General features: G+C 43.9%; 1 protein-coding gene and 1 long non-coding RNA gene across 2 annotated transcripts in view; one reads left to right on the top strand and one right to left on the bottom strand.

The window, feature by feature from the left end:
- The window catches only part of LIN28B (lin-28 homolog B), a 178,319-nt gene extending 170,786 nt beyond the window's left edge, over window positions 1–7,533 (bottom strand). The window contains exon 1 of the mRNA XM_073335159.1: window positions 7,492–7,533. The gene's annotated coding sequence lies outside the window, so the exon portion shown is untranslated. The remainder of the gene's footprint in view (window positions 1–7,491) is intronic.
- LOC140908205 (uncharacterized) lies at window positions 6,968–9,399 on the top strand. Its single transcript, XR_012157803.1, has 3 exons — window positions 6,968–7,091; window positions 8,203–8,284; window positions 8,621–9,399. It is a non-coding gene; the product is annotated as an uncharacterized lncRNA (long non-coding RNA).
- Window positions 9,400–26,509: the final 17,110 nt, after the last annotated feature.

The following is a 26,509-nucleotide window of genomic DNA, read 5'->3' as shown; positions in this document are numbered from 1 at the left end:
GTGGAACCCGGTGTAGAGGGTGGGACCGGATTCCCCTACCAGCCACTGGAACAGTGGTACAGCCTTGGACATAGATTGGAGGACTGCCTGGAGTGGAAGGGGGACAGCTTGTTCAGAGGGACTCTGACAGACCCCAGAAGGGGAGGACTATAGTGACCTGGCTGGAGGGCCAAATCAAAAAGAGGGAGTAGCCAAGTCACAAAAGATGACTATCCAGAGTCCTAGAAGGTGAGATTGAAACAACAGGATAAGTGACTCCAGAAAGACAACCAGTGGCCAGCTAATCCCAGATGACTCATGAGGAGGTATCCTAGGAGTCAGTAGTGAACCCCATTACTAGCTCACATGACACTCTACATTTCAGTTCACCAACAAATACCAGACCCACGATATCCCAGTAATCCCTAGAGGGGCCCTCTGGGCTCCTTGTCAATTGGCATTAAGAGGTTCTTGGGTCACACACCCTTAAATAATTATTTCACAAGGTACAACTGGAAATCCAGTAGTCTTCAAATACTTTTTGAAATTCATTGGCATATTTGGTTACATTTGAAAACCAACACATTTAAAATCTACCTTTAATTATGGTCACCATAAGAAATGCTAGCCTCGCATTGGGAATACGTTTTATCTGGTTATGATTTAGACTCGTTGTGACTTTTATTGCATTATGTAGTATGCAGTCTTCATCAACACAAAATTCTTTATATTCTTGCTGAAGCCTGATGAAATGAGTTTGAACTAGTTCCTTTGGGGAACTGCAGGCTCAAAAATGTCTGGATGGCAGGCAAGAGAAATCATATAAAACATGTTTCAGAGTATACAGTGGGGAAAATGGGTAATGATTACTTGGGGCTGCAAGGGTGGGTTGAGTAGGAAAGGAAGTACCTTCTTTAAGAATCTGTGGGTTGATATGACATCGCTGATCTCTACGTTTGCGTTGTTTTTTATCTAAGGCCTTGTCTACAGTGCCACTTTACAGCGCTGAAATTTTCTCGCTCAGGGGTGTGAAAAAACACCCCCCCCCCGAACAACACAAGTTTCGGTGCTGTAAAGTGACCATGTAGACGGTGCACCAGTGCTGGTCGCTACTCCCCTCTTTGGGTGGTGGTGTGTTTTTTTTGTTTTGTTTTTTTTTAACAGCACTGGGAGAGCTCTCCCAGCACTGATGCCGTGACTACACAGCCATGTTAAAGTGCTGGCAGAGCCGCGCTTTAATATTGGTAGCGACGACCTGCCTTATAGTCCCCTGCACAGTCATGAGAAGTAATTAGTCATCTAGATCAGCATTTCTTGTCTATGGAAAAGCATGACAGAAACCAACAATATTTAGAGGGCTTCCCTGTGCCCTCCTCGCTGAACTGAAATGTGCCACAATTAGAGTAGTCACTTCTAAAGCATTATAAAGCAGTATCACCTTTTATTGCTAATGATGAGTTTAACAGGAACCGACTGAGTGGACCGTTACAGCACTGCAAAAATACACCCTCAAAGAAAACTCTGTGTGGCATAGGGTCAGAAAGGGTTACACAACTAGCAAGCTAATTCACCCACATTCAACCTTTAAAGACATGTTAGAAAAGTATATACGTGGTAATTAGGAGTATTCCTTATCAATAGTTAACATAGCCATGTTAAATGGACTAGAGCTTTGAAATGCAAACCTGTATTGTTAGAGAATTAGAGATCATACTAATTGTATGTGTTTACTTATATCTTGTTATTAACCATGTAAACAGATGGTTCCTGTCTGTTTCTATGTCTATTAATTCAGAGATCAAAAGGGAATATTAACATTTAGATGAAACTTGGGTGTAATAATGTCATTGCCTATATTTCTCTTAGACGTTTGTAGTATATAGTCTATGAATTGCTTAATGGATAATTATCTCATGCTGATGAATGCAACTAACCTGTGTATACATAGGAAATCGGTAATTCCATTTCAAAGCAACTACACTTCACCCAAAGAACACCTGCTGTCAAGAGACTCTCATAGCCTGCCAGAAAACTAAAACACTCCTGGGGCCTGAACCTTTCATTTCAGAACTCCTTACACTTCATCAGGCAAAGTGTAAGTTGAAAGACTGAGGTCTCCAGTCCCATTTTTGGATCACCTGGATGTGGAACATTGGACTGAAGTTATAGCCTGATTCTGAAAGAACTCTTCACAAATCTACAGCTCACCATCTCTACTATGAAACTGACCTAAGAACTCTATTTATACCTGTATGCATAATCTTTTAACCAATACTCTTATTTAATAAATTTTAGTGTAGTTAATAGGAACTGGCTGTAAGTATGTATTTGAGTAAGATCTGAAATATTCATAGACCTGGAGGTAATGTGCCCAATCCTTTGGGATTAGTAGAACTTTTCATCTGATGTATAAGATTTTCAGTAATCCTCATCATATTTGACTTGACTGTCTGGGTGGAAGGCCAAAGGCTTGGTTGCTTTAAGGTAACTGTGTTTTTTGGCTTCTGGGTAACCAATAAGGTATTATAGAAACTGTTTTGTTGCTAGCTTGGTGGATCTAAGTATTAGAATAACCACCAGTTTTGGGGGATTGTCTGCCCCATTCTCTGCAATTTGCCCTAATTGAGAAATCTCAGCATGACCCCTTTGGGACCCTGGACAAACTCTGTTTTCCCCCAGCCCTTCCTGAACCTCTTCATTTCTAGTTAACTAGAATTCTCTCTTAAAGACCGAGATACACTATGCTACAAGACAGTGGACAAACTCCACTCTGAGCCACTTGAAATGCTGGTAATGGAGAGTGTTATCTTAGAGGATGGTCTTGCTAAATATTTTTCCATAAACTATTACATAAAAAAAAATCCAAAATAATGGTAGCTAAAGCATAGTCTTTTATCTTGCCTTGTCTGAATTTTTTTCCAAATATTTAAGTCATTTTAATGAGTCCTACTGTAGATTCTATACTATATTGATTTTTGCCCTCTTTTCAGAATCTGCTGACTCTGAATTGATCACCTTCCTTTTTCATTTACCTTGTTATGTTTTAGAGGGTTAGTTATTAGTATAGCACCACGTTTGTGCATGGAGACTTACAGGGTCCCTTTTCCAATGTGGTTATCATGTAAATCAGACAGAACACAACACATAGAAGACGACCATGGCAGGTGGAGTACAGAAGAAATAGAGTGTAAGAGGTTTAGAATTCAAGATGTTGGCTTGACTCTTAAATATTGGTCCTTTAGGTGTTAAGTTAGACAAGTATCTTTAACAAGTATTAAATAAAATAATAATGAAAAGGTAGTAAGAAATTATGGGGCTGGTTAAGGTCATGAGAGACAATGAGTTGGCAGAAGGATAAGAGCCCTATGGATCAGAGAGGAAGAAAGGGATCAGTGGAAGGTAGCCCTGAGAGCAACTAGCAAGGCAGAATGAGCCATGAAAGGGCACACTGATGGAAGATTAATAGTGACTCTTCAACTATGTCAAAGGCAAGAAGGAGGTATGAGGAAGTGACCCTTAGATGTGGTGGTAAGGAAGAGCTAACTGATGATTCCGAGGGCAGTTCCAGTGAAGGGCAGAGTATACAAGAAGAAGAAGATAGAGGTGGTGATAGAGAGGGCATAGAGGTCAGGGAAGGACTTCTTTAGGCTAGGGGAAACATTGTCTGAAGGCAGAAGGAAAGCAGTTGGAGGAGCGTGATTCCTAAGAGAAAAGAGGATTAATGGAGAACAGAGGTAAGGAAGCAGTAGAAAATGGGGCCAAGTGAAGGAGCTGAAGACGGATAGAAACCTGATGAACAGAGTTCAACATAAGTGTTACGGGAAATAAAAAAAAAAAATTCAAGGAGAGGGGAAGGGGGGTGAGAGAGCTCCTCTGATCCTGACAATGTCACCTCTTATGAATTTGCCTAGAAAGTCAAAGGCAACAGACAGTAGCCAAGGATTAAAGGTGTGGGATGGAGGGAGAAGAAATGAGACTGGTTAGCCATAAGAACAGAACTGAAGGAAGAGAAAAAGGACTTGGTGGAAATGGCAAGGTCATGGGACTTCCTCCCCAAATAGCAGAGTGAGAGCAGGAGTGGACATAAATAGATAAAGGGAGAACCAAGTCTGAACATATACAGCTGGCAGAATGATAGAGAACAAAGTAGGCAAGTGTAGAAGAAATAGATAGAGCTGAGAGTAGTAACTATTAGAGATGGTAGAGGGCCTGAAGATTTAAAAAAAGAAGAAAAAAAAAGGGTAGAGAGAGTAGCAAAGTCGTCCAGGGTTCCAAGACTGACAGTCACTGAAGGGATGAGTGATAGGGAAAGAGGAGAAAGTGTGACAATCAGAAAGGGGAAACTGAAATGGAGAGATTTGAGAGTGCCAGTGAAAGGTGACAAACACAGCAAGTGAGAGAATCAGTGCAGAGCCAGGAGAAAGGGAGAGAAAAAATGGAGCCACTGGGGTCAGGTGGCTCAGAAGGCAGATGGCAAGCTGGGTATTGAAATGTAAATAGCTAAATAAGTGGCTTGGTTTTCTGAGGGGCTGAGAACTGACAGTTTCTTGGTGAGAGCACCAACTCTGATATCATGCTATTTAAGCTCACAGCCAAATTAATCCCTGCTGTAACTCCATCCCAGAGATTAATGCAGCCCTCGGATACAACAGTGATGGGAGCTATATAAGTACTTAGACATCTAAATATCAATGTATATCATATTAGGCACTGAAGTTTGAAGCTTTTGTCCTTAAACTCTCTGCCACCCTCCTCCTTCTGCCACGAGGAGAGAGAAATACTTGCTCATCTTCATACAGCACTTTGTACTTCGACAGTTCGCCTTTCATCGGAGGGGGAACTACAATGTGTATTCTAGCATTTTCTGGCACCCCCAACTCCACTCTCCAGTCTGATTTCCTATAACAATCTCTTATTTTTTAAACAGTGAAAAATTCATTTTGCTACAGGGGATTCAGAGTTTTTGGAACACAGATTGAAAACTTCATTTTATGCATGAAGAAACTAAACAGTCTTTCCTTTAGAATGTTTTCTTTATGCTTCAGCCTAGGCATGGCTGCTTTTAGTACTCCAGTGCAACAAAGGACCTTTCAGACTGACTTTTATCATTGGCAACAATCTTGTTCAAGAATCACCTGGCCTGAAATCTTGTGTGCCTCATAATGCTTTGCTGCTGCGGCTCCCAACCTGTGCCGCTCACAAACAGCAAGCAGGTCAGACCCTGTCTGTGTATGGCTGCAGCCTGCCACCAACACTCCAGTCACACTCTGGCTTCCACTATCCCTGGTTACCACTTGCAGGGTGACCCCAACACACTCCCAGTCCTGGATTTCCCCCCAAAATATGTGTTCTGTTCTGTCGAGAGCTCTCCTGGACAGTTCAGCATTTATAGGTCCTTTGCCCTTCAAAGGGGTCCATGTACAAAAATTTGCTACTTTTATTCCAAAGGGAATTCTGTGCCAAAAAATTAAAACTTCTACACCAAAAAAAATTATTCACACAATATTTTAATATTTTGCAAATTTTATTTCTCAAATAAATGTGGCTTCAGAATGGCAGTAGGGAGCACAGGCCCCTGGCTGCACTGAGGTACACCCTGAAAGACCCACCTCCCCTAGTACAGGGACATGGCAGTGAGACTGCACCTAGCCCTTATACAGTGCAAGGGCCAGGCCTGCCCCAGAAGCACCCTGAGGCCCTGCTTCTCTGTGCCAGGCCAGGCGCACGAGGTGTGGGTGGGCAGGCTCAGCCCAGCAGGATCCAAGTGTGGAGGGGCTTGGTGTGGGGTGAGAGGTTTCTGTGCTAGGCAATTTGGTTACAGGCGGCTCAGTGGGAGATCTGGATGCACAGAGGGGTTCTGGGTGCAAGGGCAATGGGACTCTGCAGAGTATTGAGGTAGTTGGGGCTCAGCTGGTGTGGGTGTAGGGAGCTGGGGGCCTCAGTGGGGGATACAGTTGTGGGGCAATAGGGCTCAGCGGGGGGGGGGGGGGAGATTGGGTGTGGGAGGTCCAGGTGTAGGGTGATGGAGCTTGGCAGGGTGTGTGTGGGGGGGGGGGGGGCGGGGGAGGAGAATCTGGGTGCTGGGGGATTGGGGCTTGATGGGGTGGGGAGACTAAAGTACAGCTGGTTGGAGCTAAGTGGGGTGGGAGTCTGGGTGTGTGTGTGGGCAGCTCATCAGGGGGTCCAGATATAGGGGCTTCACAGAGTGAGGAAAGCCCCAGCTGCTGCCCAGGGGATGCCCCATGTTGGGCTCCTGTTTCCACCCCCTGACTGCCCTATCCCCTTTTCTTCCCCATGCCCCATCCCCTGTCCTATTCTATCCCCTGTTCCCCTCCCACTGCCTCTTCTCCCCCACCACCTCACACCCCCTTCCCTCGTTCCCCGCCCCCCCTTACCCAGCCCCACCACGGGCACTCACTGTTGCACAGAAAACAGGGAGGATTCCAGCCAGGGGTGAAAGTGAGCCGGTATGGCATACCGCTGAGAAGCCGGTAGTGGCCCGCAAGCAGCCCACCTTAAAGCATTGCTGCGGCAGCGCTTTAATGTCCCTGCCCCTTTTGCCTTCCCTGCTGGTGGCCCTGCCGGTAGAGTCTGTACCGGCAGGGCCACCGATGCGGGGCGGGGAAGGGGCAGCAACATTAAAGTGCTGCCACGGCGCTTTAAAGTCATTGCCCCTTTAGTCCCCCTGGGCTGCTGACAGCGAGGGGGGGGGGCGCGGGGGCGGCAAAAGTGAAGCTGCCCCCTGGGCCGGCGATTTAAAAGGGCCCAGGGTTCCTGGCTACCGCTGCCATTACCACGGCAGGGGCCAGAGCCCTGGGCCCTTTTAAATCACCGCCAGAGCCTCAGGTGGTGGGGGCCAGACAGCGTGGATGGGCTGGCTGCGGGAGGCGGATCCCTCAGTCCCGCCCCTTCTGGGGGCCAGAGCCCTGCCCCTGTGTACCAGTAAGAAATTATTATTACTTTCACCCCAGATTCCAGCACACAGAAGGCGAGCCCGACTAGCACTAGGACCTAGGAGGTGGCGTTCAGCTGCAGAGTCAGCTGGAGCCCAGATGCAGCCTCCTACAGTGGGGCAGCTCTGCACTTGCAGAAATGAGGAGGGGCAGTGGCAGGTAACCCTCTATGCCCCCCGATGCCTTCCCTCTGATTGGGGGGCCAATCCCCCCAAAACAGCACACAGTCATCCCCTCCCCCCATCACCACCCCTGCATGGCTTCCCTGCCATTTTCTGCAGGGAACCACAGGTGTTCTGTAGGGGAGGGGTGTTTTCTCAATGGGCACGCAGTCCTGCAGAATTTCCCCAGGCTTATTCTTTAATTGGAGTTACCAAACAATTCAGTTTAAACACAGCACTGGATTGGTTTTGATTAAAGGATAAAAACAAGTTTATTAAATTTAAAAGATTTTAAGTGAGTACAAGTCAGAACGGTCACAAGAGAAATGAAGATAAGTATTAAAAAAGTGTTTTAAGACTTGACTTAAACTAGACTTGGTTCAAGGTAAAATCCTTACCATATGTTCTCAGCAACATGGTTGACAGCTTCTCATGTCAGGCTCTCTCCCAAAGTAAAATGGCTGCTTCCATTGTCTTAGGTGAGAGAGAGAATATCTGGGGTGTGTTTTGCCCATCACTTTTAAGGTCCAGTCATCCTTTGAAATGCATTTTCCTGAGGGTTCCCCTTAGATAAAGTTCCTTCCAGCTGTGAGGATGGAGACATGGAGTCCCATGGTGAAAGAGGTTCCGTGTTGTTGTTTGCTAAAATGGAGATTGGCAATGGAAGGGAGCAGGTACATTTCAAAGTTCAGCCACTTGACCAGTCAATTGCCAATCAACTTTGACACCTGGCTAGAGGTGTTAGCTTTTCCTTTGTCTTTGAGAAACAGGTTTACCCTCTCCCCAGACTTGTTTGGTAAACGTACTTCAGTCATTTCAGCTTACGTTCATGCTACACAGATTTCACCATATTATTGACCAGTGAGTTTAGTTTTCAAATGATACCTCACAAGGCATATTTTGTACAAAGATAATTACATTAGTGTGCAGGGTGTCAATATGGAGGTGCATTTGCCACCCCCAGCTCCCCCAAAGATAAAACAAGCATACCCATTTGAATTCATATAACTATGATATGTCATCATAACAGTAGCTTTATTTTCATTCATCTGAATCTTCAATGAGCACATGACCCTAAATTTCTTAATTCCAAAGTATTTTACTCTTAGGGGGAAAAAAGATGCAAGCCAAATGGAACCAGATTTCTCCACCCTTCCTTGCAGGACACCCATGGTATAAAGTTTCTACTAAGTGAGTAAGGGGCACTGAGTCTGGCCCTTAATGAGTTGGTTTAATAAAAGCACATGACATTTATTTATTGGCAGTGTCAGTTTATGACCCCAATTAAGCTAATATTAGCAGGTGACCCACAATTAATGGAAAAGTGATTATTTCCTGTGGCCCAGTTTTATAAATGCATTATCGTCAGGTTAGGCTAGATGACCCTTGTGGTCTTTTCTAGCCCTATGATTTACACATGGATTTTTACACTGGGAACAATTACATACCCACACTGTCTAATGGAATCAGCTTCAATTACCATGACCTTTGGTATACTAAACCTTTTGTTTCTATTGTAAATTATAGGTGCATTGCAGTTAGTTTAGAAGAGGATAATTTGAAGCCCATCTAGCCTGCTTTCTACTTATGAAGAAATAGAATTACTACATGGGATGGAGAATCATTAAACCAAAAAAATCCTGGAAAGAAGTAAAGATATGTAACAGTGAAAAAAGGAGACTAAAATTAGCCAACATACAACCTGAGATGCTAAAGAAAAGAGAGTTATTAAGCAAATAATGGTTAGAACAAGAAACAATATACTACGAAGTGAAAGATATACACTAATATATATATAGTTTGTATTTGCTTTTCTTTTTTTAGTAAGTGAATGTGGTGGTGTTGAAAGGACCCAGACTGACAGCCACTTAAAACAGAATCTACTGTAGATCAGAACAATTGCAACATGGATCATAGCTGTGCCAGGTTCCCCTTTGTCATAAATATAAAGGGAAAGGTAAACCCCTTTAAAATCCCTCCTGGCCAGAGGAAAAATCCTCTCACCTGTAAAGGGTTAAGAAGCTAAAGGTAACCTCGCTGGCACCTGACCAAAATGACCAATGAGGAGACAAGATACTTTCAAAAGCTGGGAGGAGGGAGAAAAACAAAAGGGTCTGTGTCTGTCTGTGTGATGCTTTTGCTGGAGACAGAACAGGAATGGAGTCTTAGAATTTAGTAAGTAATCTAGCTAGGTATGTGTTAGATTCTGATTTCTTTAAATGGCTGAGAAAATAGCTGTGCTGAATAGAATGAATATTCCTGTCTGTGTGTCTTTTTTGTAACTTAAGGTTTTGCCTAGAGGGATTCTCTATGTTTTGAATCTAATTACCCTGTAAGGTATTCACCATCCTGATTTTACAGAGGTGATTTTTTTTTTTTTACTTCTATTAAAAGTCTTCTTGTAAGGAAACTGAATGCTTTTTCATTGTTCTAAGATCCAAGGGTTTGGGTCTGTGCTCACCTATGCAAATTGGTGAGGATTTTTACCAAACCTTCCCCAGGAAGTGGGGTGCAAGGGTTGGGAGGATTTTGGGGGGAAAGATGTGTCCAAACTCCATTTTTTCAGGAACCCAGATAAAGTTTGGTGGTGGCAGTGGAAATCCAAGGGCAAAGGGTAAAATAATTTGTACCTTGGGGAAGTTTTAACCTAAGCTAGTAAAAGTAAGCGTAGGAGGTTTTCATGCAGGTCCCCACATCTAGACCTAGAGTTCAGAGTGGGGAAGGAACCTTGACACCCTTACTGAGACAATATGCATCAGTTTTGACCTGAAGAAACCATCTAGGCATCAGAGTGTAGTATGAGAGAAAGTGTGGTCTAGAACAGAGCTACTCAAAGTGGTGGTCCGCGGACTGGTGCCAGTCCGCGAGCCATTGGCTGCCAGTCTGCATGCACATTGGGGAAAAAAAAATTGCCAGTCCCCCACATCAGATAGCTTGAGAAGCACAGGTCTAGGGCATTGTACTGGGACTCAAGAGACTGTGGTTCTATTTCCAGCTCTACCACTGACCAGCGGTGTGACCTTGGGCAAGTCTACACCTCTGTGCCTTTGTTTCTCTCCCTCTTTTTGTCCATCTTGTCAATTTAGATTGTAAGCTCTTCCTGACTGGGACTCTTGCACTGTGTTTACAGTGCCTAGTACAATGTAGGCACTACTGTAATACAAATAATAATGGTGGTGTGTAAGAGGTTTCCATATTTGTCCTGTCTACAGATATTGCCAAATTAGAACCAGTTGTGACAGGGATGTGTGTCATCTCTTGATGTGTGCCCATTAGGAACAAGGTAGAGATCACTAACTTATTTCATATAAAAAAAGAACAGGAGTACTTGTGGCACCTTAGAGACTAACAAATTTATTAGAGTATAAGCTTTAATGGGCTATGCTGTAATAAATTTGTTAGTCTCCAAGGTGCCAAAGGTACTCCTGTTCTTTTTGTGGATACAGACTAACACGGTTGCTACTCTGAAACCTGTCATTATTTCATATAGGGATCTCATGTAAGCAGGCAGGATAAGAATTTGACATAACTACCTTTCTGGACTAGATTTTTCATAATAGTTGATAGAAAGATTTCAAACCACTTGGTGAATAGTGGACTTGAGCCTAGGAGTAACTACATTGCCCCACGCCAGCTTCACCCATCTCAGCAATTAGAAGTACTACTAGGTTGCTGTGGAAAATTCAAAGGCTCTCAGTTGGAACAATAACCTCTTGGGTAATGGATGCTGACCCTTGCCAAGTGTCTCAGATCTTCTGCCTCCTCCTGTGATGGTGGTGCTGCCCCTCAGTTTGCCTTTCTGGTAATGGTAGTTTAGACCTCTAGCCAAACTGAATTATACCCATTTCAGAGTAACAAAGGTCCAAAACAAACAGCCTCCCTGGCACAGAGCCCAGGGAAACAAGCCACTTCTTGGTCATGTTCCTTCTTTACCTTGAATTTCTTCTGAGGATTCAATTCAACTCTGTAGCTGATGTACAGAAAGTAAGTGACAAACATATAGGGTTCCCACCAAATAATACTGGTCTAGATCCTCAGCTACCTGGTCCTAGGCTCTCTGCCAGTTTATGACAAGCTCCCCTGCTGGCTACAGCGGGAACTTCCTCCATTGGTCTACCAGAAGTGCTAACCCTGCTGGGGCCCTGGAAGGTAGCAGTTCTTCACTCTAGGATATGTAATCTCTGTTTCAATGCATAGGGCCACTTCTTCAACGGGGGGGGGGAATAAAGCTTCAAACAAAACCCCTTAAACACACCAAAAATGAACGAACTCCCCTGCTTGGGATTTCTCTTTCCTCTGTGCTTCAACACTTTTTAGTCACAGCTCAGACTCCTTCTAGGGCCCATCCTGGAGAGATGCCTCAACTACCACTGCTGTACTCACATCTTTCTTTTTCTGTGTAGAAACCCACACCAGGTCTAGCTTCTCTCTTATACTGAAAAAATGGAGGAGCTCTTTTATAGCTGTCCACTTTCCCAGCAAGCATTACTCTCCAGCCTATACATCTCATGAGTCCTTCTAAAACACAGTCTCAGAATGCCTTGCTATTTGAACAAGATTGTGACAAGTCATGAGTCTGCCTCGGGGTTCCCTTTGATGCACAGGGATGCTAGCCTTTTTTTATCCTGTGTCATGTCATGTTACTGGGACAGAAATAAAGTCTAAATAATATTTTCTTACTAGCACTCCTTTGTGGTGCATGTTTATTATGGGGTAGCAAAAGTAAATTAAATCTTTAGTTAAAAATTGAGCAAATGAAACCATCTCAATTCCTCAATTTAGAACCGGTCTCTAGTTCTCTGCCAGAGGAGATTAAGGTTTCCTCGTGTCTTAGACCAGAACAAGTAGGGGCAGGGGGGGCCCTTTTGCCTGAAGCTCCACCCCTTCCACCTGCAGCCCCACTCACAGACCCACCCCTTTCTGCCCCTTCCCTGGGGCCTGCCCCCATTCCCCGCACTGCAGCACTGCAACCCCTTTTGCTCCTTTCTGCCCCGCTCTCCACTGTGGCCCCAAGACTGGAGATGCTCTGGCCCCACGCTACAGCCTGGGGTGGAGGTATACATGAGCACAGTTCAAAAGGGCAAGGATGACTATTTTCTTTCTGACCACCTCTAAAGCTCTTCTATTTGTTATGTTGATTGTTGTTACAAAGTGCCAGCCAGAAGAGAGATGCAGTCCCCTAGCTACACACTAACCAATTGCTAATGCTACTTTTCACTTATCACCCATGATGGCGTGTGTACCTAATGTGCTAATGTGGACCTGAGAGGCCATTTAAAGATACCATGCTGCACCTGGAAAGGGAGTCAGGCTTAACTGACCATAAAGCCCAGCTCTGGCAGGAGCAGGCTGATTAGTATGGGGAGAAGAAGTTTGTAGCAGAAAGAGCGTCTATAGTGACTCTTTGGGAATAGAAAGGAAGTGAGAAGTAAGCCTGGGGGTGGGGGCGGGGGAGAATAAACTCTGGGATCCTAGCCGGACTAGAAGGCTAGGAAGAAAAGCTGGGTTGCAGAAGAAGGGAACACCCCTAGGCAGTGGGCCCTGCCACCTTATCTCCTCAGAATGAAGGTATGCTCATCTGACAAGAGCTTAGAAAAAGGAACCCTTTGCAAAGTTCATTAGCATCTCAGCACCCAGTAAAATTCCAATAAACAAACAATAAAGTCAACAATTTGGGGACAGGTCCAGAAGGAATGGAGGAGAGTCCACCCTCTGCGTGCACTTTCTCCACTCTAAATGAGAAATATTGGGATTTGCATGCTTCAGCCTGAGTGCATGTCATACGTTCCCATTAACTGTTTTGTAGTGAGGTTTCTCAAAGGACAATGAAATGGAAACGAGATAGTGAGATACCACAGTGATGAGCTTTGCATAAATCCTTATTAGATAAATAGACACTTCCTACCCTTCATCATAATCCTTTCCAGTACCTTATATCTAATTTGACTTAAATCCCTTTGCCATTCAACCATGAACTGGATCTTAATAAGAGGAGGCAAGTCTCATAGAATTCTGCAGAGCCATCCTCTTGTACTATGTGAGAGCTGGGAACATCTAAATAATATACTTAAACACTGCTAGGTTTCAGAGTAGCAGCCGTGTTGTCTGTATTCGCAAAAAGAAAAGGAGTACTTGTGGCACCTTAGAGACTAGCAAATTTATTTGAGCATAAGCTTTCGTGAGCTACAGCTCACTTCATCGGATGCTTATGCTCAAATAAATTTGTTAGTCTCCAAGGTGCCACAAGTACTCCTTTTCTTTTTTTAAACACTGCTAGCAGTCTAGTGAAAAGAGGCCTCTCTCTCTCTCTCTCTCTCTCCCCTTCTTTAACTAACTAGTCATTAAACTGTGAAGTGGGAAAGGATGACCAAAAAAAAAAAAAAAAAAAGGAAAGAAAGAAGGGGATAAAGGATTTATCCCCTCATTATCTCCAGGGTCAAGACACAGTCTGTTGAAGACAGAAGAGACATCCATTTGAGGTCTGAACTGACCATTCTCTTTTCAGGTCTATTTGTCATCATTCACTCTTTGAGTTCTTCTTGGGGAGACCCAAGCTGTAGCCACACAAATCTTCCACAAACCTTATTTCTCTAGGAGGCCTAGAGCCTGCAGGCAGAGTCCACAAAGTGAGCAGGACTGGCAGACAATGGGTGAGTTAGGACACCTGGAAGAAACTGATTATTATTATTATTAGTTATGCTTGTATTACTACAGTGCCCAGTCATGGACCAGATCCTCATTGTGCTAGCCCCTGTACAAAACACTGGTCAAAAAGACAATAAAGAGCTTACAATCCAAGTATAAGACAAAAGAAAACAGATGGACACAGGCAGATGAAGGAAGGAGCAATGAGACAATCTTGGTCAGCATGGTAGTCTGAGATCTCTGCACACCAGCAGAATAACTATTATCAAATTTTTTGTAGGCATAATAGAGAAGGAGTTTTTTTAATGAGCGATTTGAAGGAAGAAAATACATTAGTTTTGTTTATGGAGCTCTTCTCAAGCACGGGAAAAAGCACAAAGATACTTGTTAAATTTTCAGACAAGTGGTCGATGGAGGCGACCATCATTGGCTGATTGGAGGTGGGAGTCAACATCTCATTATTGAATGAGATCATCTACGAAGTTGCCTTAATTGCCTCCAAGGCCTGGTCTACACTACAGAGTTAGGTCAAATTCAAAATGACCGCGTCCACACAACCAACCCCGTTTTGTCAACCAAAACGGCTCTTAAAATCATCTTCTGTACTTCTCCCTAACGAGGAGAGTAGCGCTAAAATCGACCTTGCTGGGTCAAATTTGGGGTAGGGTGGACGCAAATCGACGGAATTGGCCTCCGGGAGCTATCCCAGAGTGCTCCATTGTGACCGCTCTGGACAGCACTTTCCACTCCGATGCACTAGCCAGGTACACAGGAAAAGCCTCAGGAACTTTTGAATTTCATTTCCTGTTTGGTCAGCGTGATAAGCTCAGCAGCACAGGTGACCATGCAGTCCCAGAATCGCAAACGAGCTCCAGCATGGACGAGAAGGGAGACACTGGATCTGATTGCTGTATGGGGAGAAGAATCCGTGCAGGCAGAACTCTGATCCAAAGGAAGAAATGCTAATATATTTGCCAAAATCTCACAGGGCATGGTGGAGAGAGGCTACAACAGGGATACACAGCAGTGCTGCGTGAAAGTGAAGGAGCTCAGGCAAGCCTACCAAAAGACAAAGGAGGCAAATGGTTGCTCCGGGTCAAAGCCCCATACGTGTCGCTTCTATGATCAGCTGCATGGCATTCGGGAGGGGGGGAACCCTACCACCATCCCACCATTGTCTGTGGACACCTGTAAGGGGGGAGTCTCATGCAACAGGGAGGAGGATTTTGCGGAGGAGGAGGAGGAGGAGAATGCGCAGCAGGCAAGGGATGAATCCGTTCTCCCTGGCAGCCAGAACCTTTTCATTGCCCTGGAGCCAATACCCTCCCAAGGCGGGATCCCCGACTCTGAAGCCAGAGAAGGCACCTCTGTTGAGTGCACATTTGTAACTACAGTACAGGGTTTAAAACCAGTAGTGTTCATGGTCACCTGGTTGAAAGAGGGGAATTTTTGTAAGGGAACAGTAAAAGGACCCCGTTCATGCTGGTCTGTTTGTGCTTGTCTAACAGGGATCATCCCAGAGAATAGCCATGTGGCGGGGGGGGGGGGGGGGTAGGTAGGGGCAGCTCTACCAATTTTGCCACCCCAAGCAGTCGCCGCCAAATTGCCGCCGCCCCCGGAAGAGCAGCGGAGCTGCCACACAGAAGCCGCTGCAGCGGGAAGAGTGGCGGAGCTGCCACCGAATTGCCGCTGCGGGGGGACACGGAAGGCCGCCCCGTTCTGATTGCTGCCCCAAGCACCTGCTTGGAAAGCTGGTGCCTGGAGCCAGCCCTGGGGGTAGGTGTGTGCTGCACATCTACCCCAATACTGTAGCCCCTCCTTTTAAATGTGAAACCCAGCCCATTGCTTGTTCGGGGAAAGGGGGGTGCTGCAGTTTGAAAACATTCCCACATGTTATGAAGGCAGAAGAAGCCAACCCAGTTTTACTCTCCCTTTTTATCTCCCCCCCCCCCTCGGGTGCAAACAGGTGCAAATGTTTCTATGCTACCCCTATCATCTCCGTCCCTGAGGTTATCGCAGATTAGAAGGCAAAAAAAAAATGCACTCACACTAACATGTTTTCTGAGCTCATGCAGTCCTCCTGCACTAATAGGGCACAGCTTAATGCATGGAGGCATTCAGTGGCAGATGCCAGGAAAGAATTAAGTGAGCGCGAAAAGTGGAGGCAGGACATGATGCTGAGGCTAATGGGGGAGCAAACAGACATGATGAAGCAGCTGTTGGAGCTGCAGGAAAGCCAACAAGAGCACAGACCCCCCCCCCCGCTGCATCCACTGTATAACCGCCTACTCGCCCAGACGCCCAAGAACGCGGGGGTGGGGGATGCTCCGGGCACCCAACCACTCCAGAGGATGTCCTAAGCAACAGAAGGCTGTCATTCAAACAGTTTGATTTTTAGTGTGGCTACAATAAACAATGGGGTCTTGTCCTTCCCTTCTCCCCCACCCCACCCGGGCTACCTTGTCCGCTATCTCTTTTTATTTTTTTTTTAATTGAGAGAAAGAATGCATGGTTTCAAAACAATAGTTACTTTATTTAGAAGGGGAGAGGGTGGTTGGCTTAGAGGGAATTAAAATCAACAAAGGGGGCGAGTTTGCATCAAGGAGAAACACACACAACTGTCACACCGAAGCCTGGCCAGTCACGAAACTGGTTTTCAAAGCCTCTCTGATGCACAGTGCACCTTGCTGTGCTCTTCTAATCACCCTGGTGTCTGGCTGCTCAGATTTGGATACCAGGCGATTTGCCTCAACCTCCCACCCCATCAAACATCTCCCCCTTACTCTCACAGATATTATGGAGCACACAGCAGCAGCAGCAACAATGGGAATGTTGGTTGTGCTGAGGTCTGACCTAGTCAAACAGCACCAGCGAGCTTTTAAACGTTCAAAGGCACATTCTACCACCATTCTGCACTTGCCCAGCCTATAGTTGAACTGCTCCTTACTACTGTCCAGGCTGCCTGTGTATGGCTTCATGAGCCATGGGAGCAAGGGGTTGGCTGGGTCCTCAAGGGTAACTATTGCCTCCATGAACTAAATAAGACAATAGTGCCTTTAAGTCTTCAGCTAGGTCTGCCCTTGGATACCCAAGGGAAGTGAGGAGGCTTTTCTCAATAGATAGAGCTAAGCATCTACACTCTCCTTCTGCATGTACTAATGCATGTGAAAATGACTAACCCCCTTCCTCCCATAGTTACTTGCTAATTAGTTGGCAGATACAACTTGAAGGCACTATCAAACATATAAAAAGTAATTGTGGTCATCCAAGTCATTTTTGTCACAAGAACTCTACCATGCCAGGGAATGACTGGAAAGCGTATCCACTCTTCTGCCTTATTTGAAACTTGGACAAAACCAGGATGGAAATTTGATATGGAACAACCATTTTTATGAGGCTGAGAGCCCCAGGTATTTAGGGGAGGATCCTCAGCTGGCATAAATTGTCATTATTCCATTGACTTTCAAAGCAATTAATGGATCAAACCCCAGCTACATTGAAGACAACTATGCTCTTCTAGGACAATGCAGATCATACACAAAGCATGTGAGAGCTAAGGACAAAGCCATTCTCGGATACTATGGAATGCACTTCCAGAGAAGATTAGGTAAATTCAGAGTCTGACCATCTTTAGAAAATGTTGCAAAGCCTCTCTCTTTGAGAAAGCTTTTCCATCATAAGTGACAACTGAAACACCTCTCTTATTCACAACCCTCTACCAACCTCTGTCACTGAGGGGTTTTTCTTATAAGGGAAATTGAGCCCTGCCTCACCTGTGCCTAATCACGTGACCTTAGCTGATCATAAAAGCCAGGACATGGGTCAGATGGGTGTAGGACTCAACCCAAGTTCAGGCATTATATATGGTGCCTTTATTGCAACCCCTTTGTGTTTAACACAGATTGCTGCTGCTGAAATGCTGTAGTGTCAAGAAAGAAATTATTGGACTTAACCTTTTGGCAAGAGTCAGAGGAAATAGAGAAGATGGAAACGCTAAAATATATGAAGAATGCTGGGGATTTAGTGGGTAGGAAAACCCCGGAATGCCTCATGTGAATAGGATTAAAATATGGACAAAGGAATTAAGAGAAAAGAAAGACCTAAAAGAAATTAGCATATATAGTCATGGAAAAAAGCATTATGGGTGAAAAAAAAAATACTCCCCCCTATATAAATGTGGAACTTTACAACATAGTTAAAAGAGGAAAAGGAGAGCTAAATGTATTAAATCAATATATATGTGATAAATGGAGAAAACATTGCTAAATCTTTATGGAGGAGTCTAAAGATTAAAAAACCGAGATTGTGGGGACAGCATTCTGCGGAATAAAGAAATCCGTTCGACTATCAAATTTTATAGCCTTATGATGGCCGAACTAGCAGGGCTAATGTTGGCATTACATGGAATGTGTGACGTACCTCCATTGTCCTCTTGTCAAATTCACTATCGGCACTACCGGAAATCCAAACTGAGAATTCAGATGGCAGAATTATATAATTAATTAAAATTTCTTAACAGAATTGGCACAGATGAGAACAAACATTGAAATAGCATAAATCCCAGTCACGTTGGGATAGCAAGAAATGAAGACAAGACAAAGCAGCAAAATATGCTGCAAAAAAAATGAAAAAAAACCAAAAAAAACCAACAACAACAATCCCTATAAGTAAACAGGAGTTTAAAATGAACCAGGAGAGGAGTGGCAGGAAATATGGACAGAAGAAACAAGGGGAGAAGAGTATATGAAGTATGCTCTTGAATTGAAAATGCTGACATGCTGCAAGAACCTGAGGAAAAAAGTGAGATAGCTCTATTCCAAATACTCACTGGACACTGTGGATTAAAGAATAATTTGACCTTAATTAATAAACACCAAGATGGGCTGTGTGAAACATGTAAAATCAAAGAAACAGTTGATCACATCCTTTGGGAGTTTGTAGTGTGTAACATTCAGGCACTGTAAAGAGACAAAGTTTACACTAAAATCCCTGGTCAGAATAGCAGGAAAATGGGGCACCTATTGAGAAAGCAATGTTACAATTAAAAAAAACAACACCTGGGAAAAGAGAGACTGTAACTATATATCATGAAATCCCACCCCTGTTGATTATAGACTTAGAATGTGAGTCTGTATTCGCAAAAAGAAAAGGAGTACTTGTGGCACCTTAGAGACTAACAAATTTATTTGAGCATAAGCTTTCGTGAGCTACAGCTCACTTCGTCGGATGCATCCGACGAAGTGAGGTCTAGCTCACGAAAGCTTGCATCCGACGAAGTGAGGTCTAGCTCACGAAAGCTTATGCTCAAATGAATTGGTTAGTCTCTAAGGTGCCACTAGTACTCCTTTTCTTTTTTTAAATTAGAGTTTTTCTCTGTCACTTGAAAGCTTGGTTAACAAAAGTACTATTGCCCACTTTGTAACTGGAGCAGATAGTCGAAGTTCAGAGTCCTGGGGATATTCCAGCTGGGAGTAGAAATGGATGACTTTGTCTTTTTTTGGTGGTTGTTTGATGCAATCTTGTTTATGTACAAGGAATGTACAAAGTCCTGATTCTCCAAACATGGGAGGAACCAAAAACAAAAGAATAGTTTCTTAGCTTGCAGCCCCAAGTCTCATTAGCCAACACCAGAGCCCCCCCCCAAAAAACCCCAAACACACCTCTCTAGCTTTTTTCAGAGTCCTATACTGTGCTCACAGCCAGGCTGCTGCTTGGCTTTCTTGCTTTTTGTCTCTGAGTCTTTATGTGTTCTGTCTGTTTCTAAGTCTTCACGCTTGCTTATCTGAGACACACACACCACCCCCCTGCCCCCGTCAGAATACCCAGTGAAATCCTCTCTGTACATGGAGGATGAGATAGATAGCTCAGTGGTTTGAGCATTGGCCTACTAAATCTAGGGTTGTGAGTTGAATCCTTGAGGGGGCCATTTAGGGATCTGGGGCAAATATTGGGGATTTGGTCCTGCTTTGAGCAGGGGGTTGGACTAGATGGCCTCCTGGGGTCCCTTCCAACCCTGATATTCTATGGTGCTAGTTTCTGGGCAGACTCCATTAGGCCTTCTTTTAGGTATGGCCCCTTCACTATCTTTTACAATCATTTAAGTAAAAGGCATGTTCACAGATCAGTTTTAATGAGGTTTTAACTCAACCCCTAACAAGATTGAACCCAGTTCATAACAATACACATTTTTCATACAGATCTTTGGAGATATTTGTCTCAAAGCAGGATATACATTTTAGATTTCTAAAGCCACAAATATTATTGCTCTCAGCACAACCCACCACAGACCTACTTAAGGGCCCAAACCTGCTCGCCATCTATCATGTTTTACTAATGCAATTTTCATTTGGGCAAACCTATGCACAACATCACGGACTTTTCAACCCAGATTAGAACAGTCGTGTGTTTATGTCACCCTTTTCCAGAACCTGCCAGAGACACCAACGTGCTTCCTGTACCTTTCTCTTCTCCCTTCCATTTTTTCCCACCCAGGGACCTCCTGCTTCTTACAGCTCTCTATCCACATCTTCATCTTATTAATCTTGTATTGTATGGTGTAGCAGACTCACATTCTAAGTCTATAATCATCGGGGCAGGATTTCATGATATATAGTTACAGTCTCTCTTTTCCCAGGTGTTTTTTTTTTTTTTTAATTGTAACATTGCTTTTTCAATAGGTGCCCCATTTTCCTGCTATTCTGATCAGGGATTTTAGTGTAAACTTTGTCTCTTTACAGTGCCTGAATGTTGTACAAAATCCTTGTACATAAACAAGATTGCATCAAACAACCACCAAAAAAAGACAAAGTCATCCATTTCTACTCCCAGCTGGAATATCCCCAGGACCCTGAACTTCGACTAGCTGCTCCAGTTACAAAGTGGGCAATAGTACTTTTGTTAACCAAGCTTTCAAGTGACAGAGAAAAACTCTAATTTAAAAAAAGAAAAGGAGTACTAGTGGCACCTTAGAGACTAACCAATTCATTTGAGCATAAGCTTTCGTGAGCTAGACCTCACTTCATCAGATGCATGCTTTCGTGAGCTAGAGCTCACTTCATCGGATGCATCCGATGAAGTGAGCTGTAGCTCACAAAAGCTTATGCTCAAATAAATTGGTTAGTCTCTAAGGTGCCACAAGTACTCCTTTTCTTTTTTAATACGGCTTCTACTCAGAAACCTCTAATTTAAAAACTATTTGTACTTGAATAGTTCTAGACAGGGTAGTTTTATGCTTGTCAGGCTATCACTGACATTCTACAGCTGGGATTGAGGGAAACAAGATAAAGGTAAGAAAGATAGCAATTACATAATGGACAAGTTTAAAGAACTATGGTAAATGTTTTGAATATTAATCACTATATAGGGCTGTCAGGGAAGTACCTCTGGATGCTCATTTGTTACAGTGTCCAAAGCTTGCTACCTCATATGAGGGTCATTTATTGATTTGCAGCTCATGTGTTATGGACCATATACAGCAGAAATGGGGGGCAAAGCTGTGTAAAGTCAAAACTGTCCAACCTGTGTTGCGCAGCCTGGTCAGCAGTTCATTTGGCTGGTCTTCAGACCACTGTTCCCTGGGAAGTGATTAAGGGGAGAGTCTTTGTTAGACTATGTCTCCTTCCTGTGAAACACTAATCCAGATTCTCCAAAGCCAAAACTCACTTTACACAGCCACAGAAGCTATTTTTGGATAGTCAAAGTTAATCTCTCTCGCTAGAATATGATGGTATATCTTCTAACACCAGGCACTGAAGCTTTAGATTCTTCTTATAACATGGCCCTAATACTCTATTTGAGGCACATGTTGTATCTTTGGCATGTCTGTGTCTGTAATTGTTCTCACGCGGGGCAACATATTGGTTTAAAATTTGTTAAGGTACAAACCAAAGACTTATTTAGGGTAAGGCAACGCTTGAATTTTTAGCTGTATTTTAAGACTGGTTAATTAACCATATTGATTCTAATGCACAGTAGTGTAAAGGGACATATAGAAGATCTTGCACTAGTTCTGGTAAGAAGCCCCTTTTATTTGGAAGATCCCTATCCATTGGCCTGTTTTGACTTCCCTACTTTGGTCCTAGAAGAGAAGGATCTTGTGATATTGATGGAATCATAGATGGTATGGTTGGGAAGGGACCTCTTGGATCACCTAGAGATGAACAGTGCAGAGTCCATATAATTGTTCTGTAATATTATCAAGGGCATAAAACCAAGCTGGTGCAGTTCTATTGAAGTCAGTGAAGTTCTTATATTAGCTCTGAATTTGGCCAAAGGGAGTAGAAAAAACACACGTCTAGTAATTAGTAAAAAAACATCTTGGAATCTTTCTGTGTATAGTATTGGACAGCATAATAGGATAAGAGAATCTGAAATGTATGCCTCATCTATATGAGCTATCTTTTGTATATGTTTATAGAGGAGGATGCCTTCAATTTTTTTTTATATAATTAGTGGGGTACATATTATAGGAAACCAGGAGTAAGGTATCAATGAGAGAGAGAAGGAATTTTCTCTTCAGATTTAAGATTGGGGTAATCACGATTAGATGAAGACACTATCCTGTAGAAGTCCACAATTCCTGAAGGGTTAGACTCTGCATTTGTGCCTAGTAGGACATTAGATAATATGCTTAATAGGGCACTAGATAATGCTTATATTAATAAATATGTATTATCCAGTAAGGAAGAGATTCTGATTCCTTTAATCATGCTGAGTAGTACTTTACTCCACATGTGGTCCCATTAATTTCAGTGGGGCTTATAAAGCAAGGTACTATTCAACCTGAGTAAAGTGACAGAACCTGTGCATATACCTTTGCTAATTAATACACATAATAAACACACAAAACAATTATGTAAGTGTGCACTGTGGAAATCAGTTTTAGTTTAAAAATAGCTTGAATTGTCCCCTTTTGTTAATGACCTGAAATTATGTCATCATACGAATTGAAAACACTACACTGTTTTGTCATATTTTACATGCTGATTGTCCCTAATTTCATTTAAAAACTATTACTATGGACTTCTTTTCCCCTTGAGGTGGAATAGGGGGAGAAATGCAGCAGAACTAGATTTCTCACCATCCAGCTGAAGGCTGGAGTTGAAATGTAAATGTAATGAAATGTAAATACAATATATATATATATATATAGCAGGTTTATATAAGCCAATGCTAACATTTCTGTCTGCTCTGTTTCAGAACATAAATAACTCCTTTATGCCTAGCCAGGATTTCTGAACCATACTGCTCTCAGACAGGAATGTCTACAGTCTAATCTATTCTGTTTTTTTCAAAAAATATTCTAACATCATTGAAGTTTGTGACTAAATGGATTTAAATTATGAGATTTTTTTTCCATTTTAAACTTTTTTCAGTGAGACAGCTTTTCTTACAATGTAGTTCATTTTTTAATTCAATGACTTATTTGCATTATGTTCTGCTAAAAAGTGTCTATACGTATTATGCCTTCCCCATTACCCCTAGACATAGTAATACAAAGATTTCAAATAGCTCCAAAACAGACATAAGGAGGTGAACCCTGTTTACTCAGTAAGGTTAGATTCAGATACCCTTATTCATTCTGGGTAGCGGGATGAATAAAAATCTGAATTAAAAAAAAACAATTTAAAAATAAACCCATTTGAAATTATAACAACCTATGTTAAGACCTAGATTTAAAATAAAATAAAAAAAAAAATGTTAAGCAGTTCACCTTTGCTGCCAAGTTTTAAAGAAAGTTAAACCACTAAAATGGTAGTTACTGGCTAAGCACCTGGAATTTGAGTTTGTTGAAACAGCTTTTTACAGCAGTAGCCTCTTATGCAGGTGCAGAGAATGTTCTCTTCACTTCATTTTATTCAACTAGTTCAGTTCAATGACTAGTTCATTCAAAGTTAAGAAACCAATGCAGGGAAGTTTGTTTTCCTCTTCCAATTTAAGTTTAAGAACTAAGTGTGAGAGGATAAGATCTACTAGTTCTAAAATCTTGAAGGACATGGAGACCAGAAAAAAAAAAAAACAGCTTAATTCACTAACTACAGATAAACAAGAATTAATTCATCACTTTTACTACAAAATATGAACTTTCCCCTTATTTACACAGCAAATGTAAGATAGTTTTAGTTAACAAATAATTTGAAATGCAGTTTTTGTGCATTTTTAACTGAATTTGAATTTCCATCCAAAAACAGCTTGACAAATCCCAGGTAAACATATAATAATCATAGTAAATAAGAAATGCATCATTCACCATTGTCTAATGTAATACAAATGTAAAAATTAAGAATATAAATAAATGTACGTTATACTATATGTATATATCACACACACACACTCTCCTAGTTAACAAAACCAGCATCACGTTTATATAAAGGCTATATTTAGTTGCAATTCAACATGTTTTAATGGTTACCAGTCAATGAGAATCAACCTTTTTTTAAATTTTATTTTTACGGAAAATTTCAAAAGCAGGATAAATAAGAGTGCAATAGAGAACTTCTAATGCACAGGAGCAGGGTCCACATGGACAATTAGTACACAGCAATCTAGTACAAGGTAGATTTTCACCCCAGCTTTCTGTGCACTAAAGCTTGGTCTATACTACAGAGTTTGGTCAATGTAAAGCAGCTTATGTTGACCTAATTATGTCAGTATCTACACCAGAGCCTTGCTTCCACTCATGTAAGTGTCCCACTACACCAACATAATAATTCGACCTCTATGAGGGGCGTAGGGTTTATGTCAATGTAGTTAGGGCAATGCAGTGTCTGTGTAGACACTGTGGGTTACTTACATTGGCAGTTGGTGGTAATTCTTGTCAATTTCAGGGCTCCATGGACGTGTGGCTGGTGACCCGGCCATTGGGGGAGGCTAGTCCCCAGCCCCTCTCCTTGTGCCCGAGGCCCCTCCCTTCCTCCTCCATGTGCTCCCTACCCCCTCAGGAGTCCAGAGCACCCCCAGCCCCAGGCAGTGCAGCCACAGCCTCGGCAGCCCTGGTGCTCCAGGCAGCCAGGTAGCATGGTCCAAGCGCCAGGCAGGCAGCGCTGCCCCAGTGCCAGCCACCCCAAGTCCCTGTGGGAGGCAAGCTAGCCAGCCCGGGCCAGGACAGAGGGCTGGGAACTGGAGAAGGGGGCCTGCCTGGGGGGGAAGAGCATGGGTGGGGCCATGCTAGGCTGTTTGGGGAGGCACAGCCTCCACCAGCATACCATACCCACCGCCCATGGAGCCCTGAAATTGACAAGAAAGCTGCTTACAGCTTAGGCTGTCACCCTGGGGCAGGTGTGGGGCTCCCGGCTGGGCTGCTACCCAGGCTCCCAGCTCCCAGCCAGGTTATGTTTGCCCAGCTCCCCACTGGGAACTGCCCAGGCTTGGGGTGTGGAGCTTCTCACTAGGAGCCTGGGTGGATGCCCTGCTTCTGGTGGGGAGCAGGGAGCCAAGAGCCTGGGGGAGGGAAGAAGTTAGGATGCGCACCACTGACAGAAGGAGGGCAATGTGGACATGAACCACCGCAGTAATTACTGTGGTGACTGTAAGTCGACCTAACATAGGTCCACTTTAGTTTGTAGTGTAGACTTGCCTTATATTGGCAAGTCCTAAAAAGAACAAATGAAAAATAAAATTAAAATAGATTATTTAAATCAAGGTTTCCTGCTTGCTGATTTAAATCATGATTAAAATTGGTGATTTAAGTCAATCCACCCTGAATGGGTAGTACCTTTCTTCAAATGTAATCCCACTGGTTTCAGTGGGTCTATTTGAAAATTAAGGTGGTACTCTCTGTGAATAAGGGTATGAGAATCTAGCCTATAAGACCCATTGAACACGAAGCAGAGTAGGCTTCTGGCCGAAAGGCTTGCTCACATTATATTGGGTACTATATTCAACCAATGCAAAAAAACACCCAGACAAAATCTTATTGTGCTTAGCCCCTGTGACGGAACAGGCCGGGGGTCGGCAACCTTTGAGAAGCAGTGTGCCAAGTCTTCATTGATTTAAGGTTTCACATGCCAGTAACAAATTTTACATTTACAGGGCCCCCCCACCCAACGGGCTGAGCGGTGCTGGCAGGGGCCAGCTGCCGGAACCCCAGACCAGCACCACGAGCCGCTCAGCTGGTCTGGGGTTCCATCTGCCACCCGTGCTGCTGCTCTGGGATCCCACTCATCCTGCTGCCGGCCTGGATGGACAGAACCCTGGGCCGGCAGCGGGATGAGTGGGGCTGGTGGCTGAGATCCTGGCTGGCAGGGACCGACAGACAGAACCCCAGACCGGCAGCGCGGGTTGCAGATGGAACCCCAGACCGGCAGTGCGCTGAGCCGATCAGCCTGCTGCCAGTCTGGGGTTCCGTCCACCGGCCCCTGCCAGCCAGGGTCCTGGCACCGGCCCTGCTCAACCTGCTGCCAGTCCGGGGTTCCGTCCATCCAGGCCAGCAGTGGGCTGAGCGAGACTGTCGGCTGGGACCCTGGCTGGCAGCAGAGTGCCACAAAAAATCAGCTTGTGTGCCGTAGGTTGCCAACCCCTGGAATAGACAAACCCCACACTGGGCAACAAGGGGTTAGGGCCCGGCTCTGGGATCAGCCAGCCCTGTCCAGTCATATGGGCAAGAGATGGACAGACTGGAGGAGGAATTAAAAGGGAGCAGAACATGTGTGCAGGTCAGGAAAGAAAAAGGACTCTGCCTTACTGCTCCTGAGAAAGGCTGCCTTCCCTCAGCCCTTATCTCCCTCAACAATTGCCTGAAGGTCCCTCTCCGAGGGAAGGAAGGGCTGGTTT

The sequence above is a fragment of the Lepidochelys kempii genome, chromosome 3 (genome assembly GCF_965140265.1).
Source record: "Lepidochelys kempii isolate rLepKem1 chromosome 3, rLepKem1.hap2, whole genome shotgun sequence".
In the NCBI taxonomy this organism is placed as follows: Eukaryota; Metazoa; Chordata; order Testudines; family Cheloniidae; genus Lepidochelys; species Lepidochelys kempii.
This window is presented reverse-complemented; position numbering and strand designations above follow the sequence as displayed.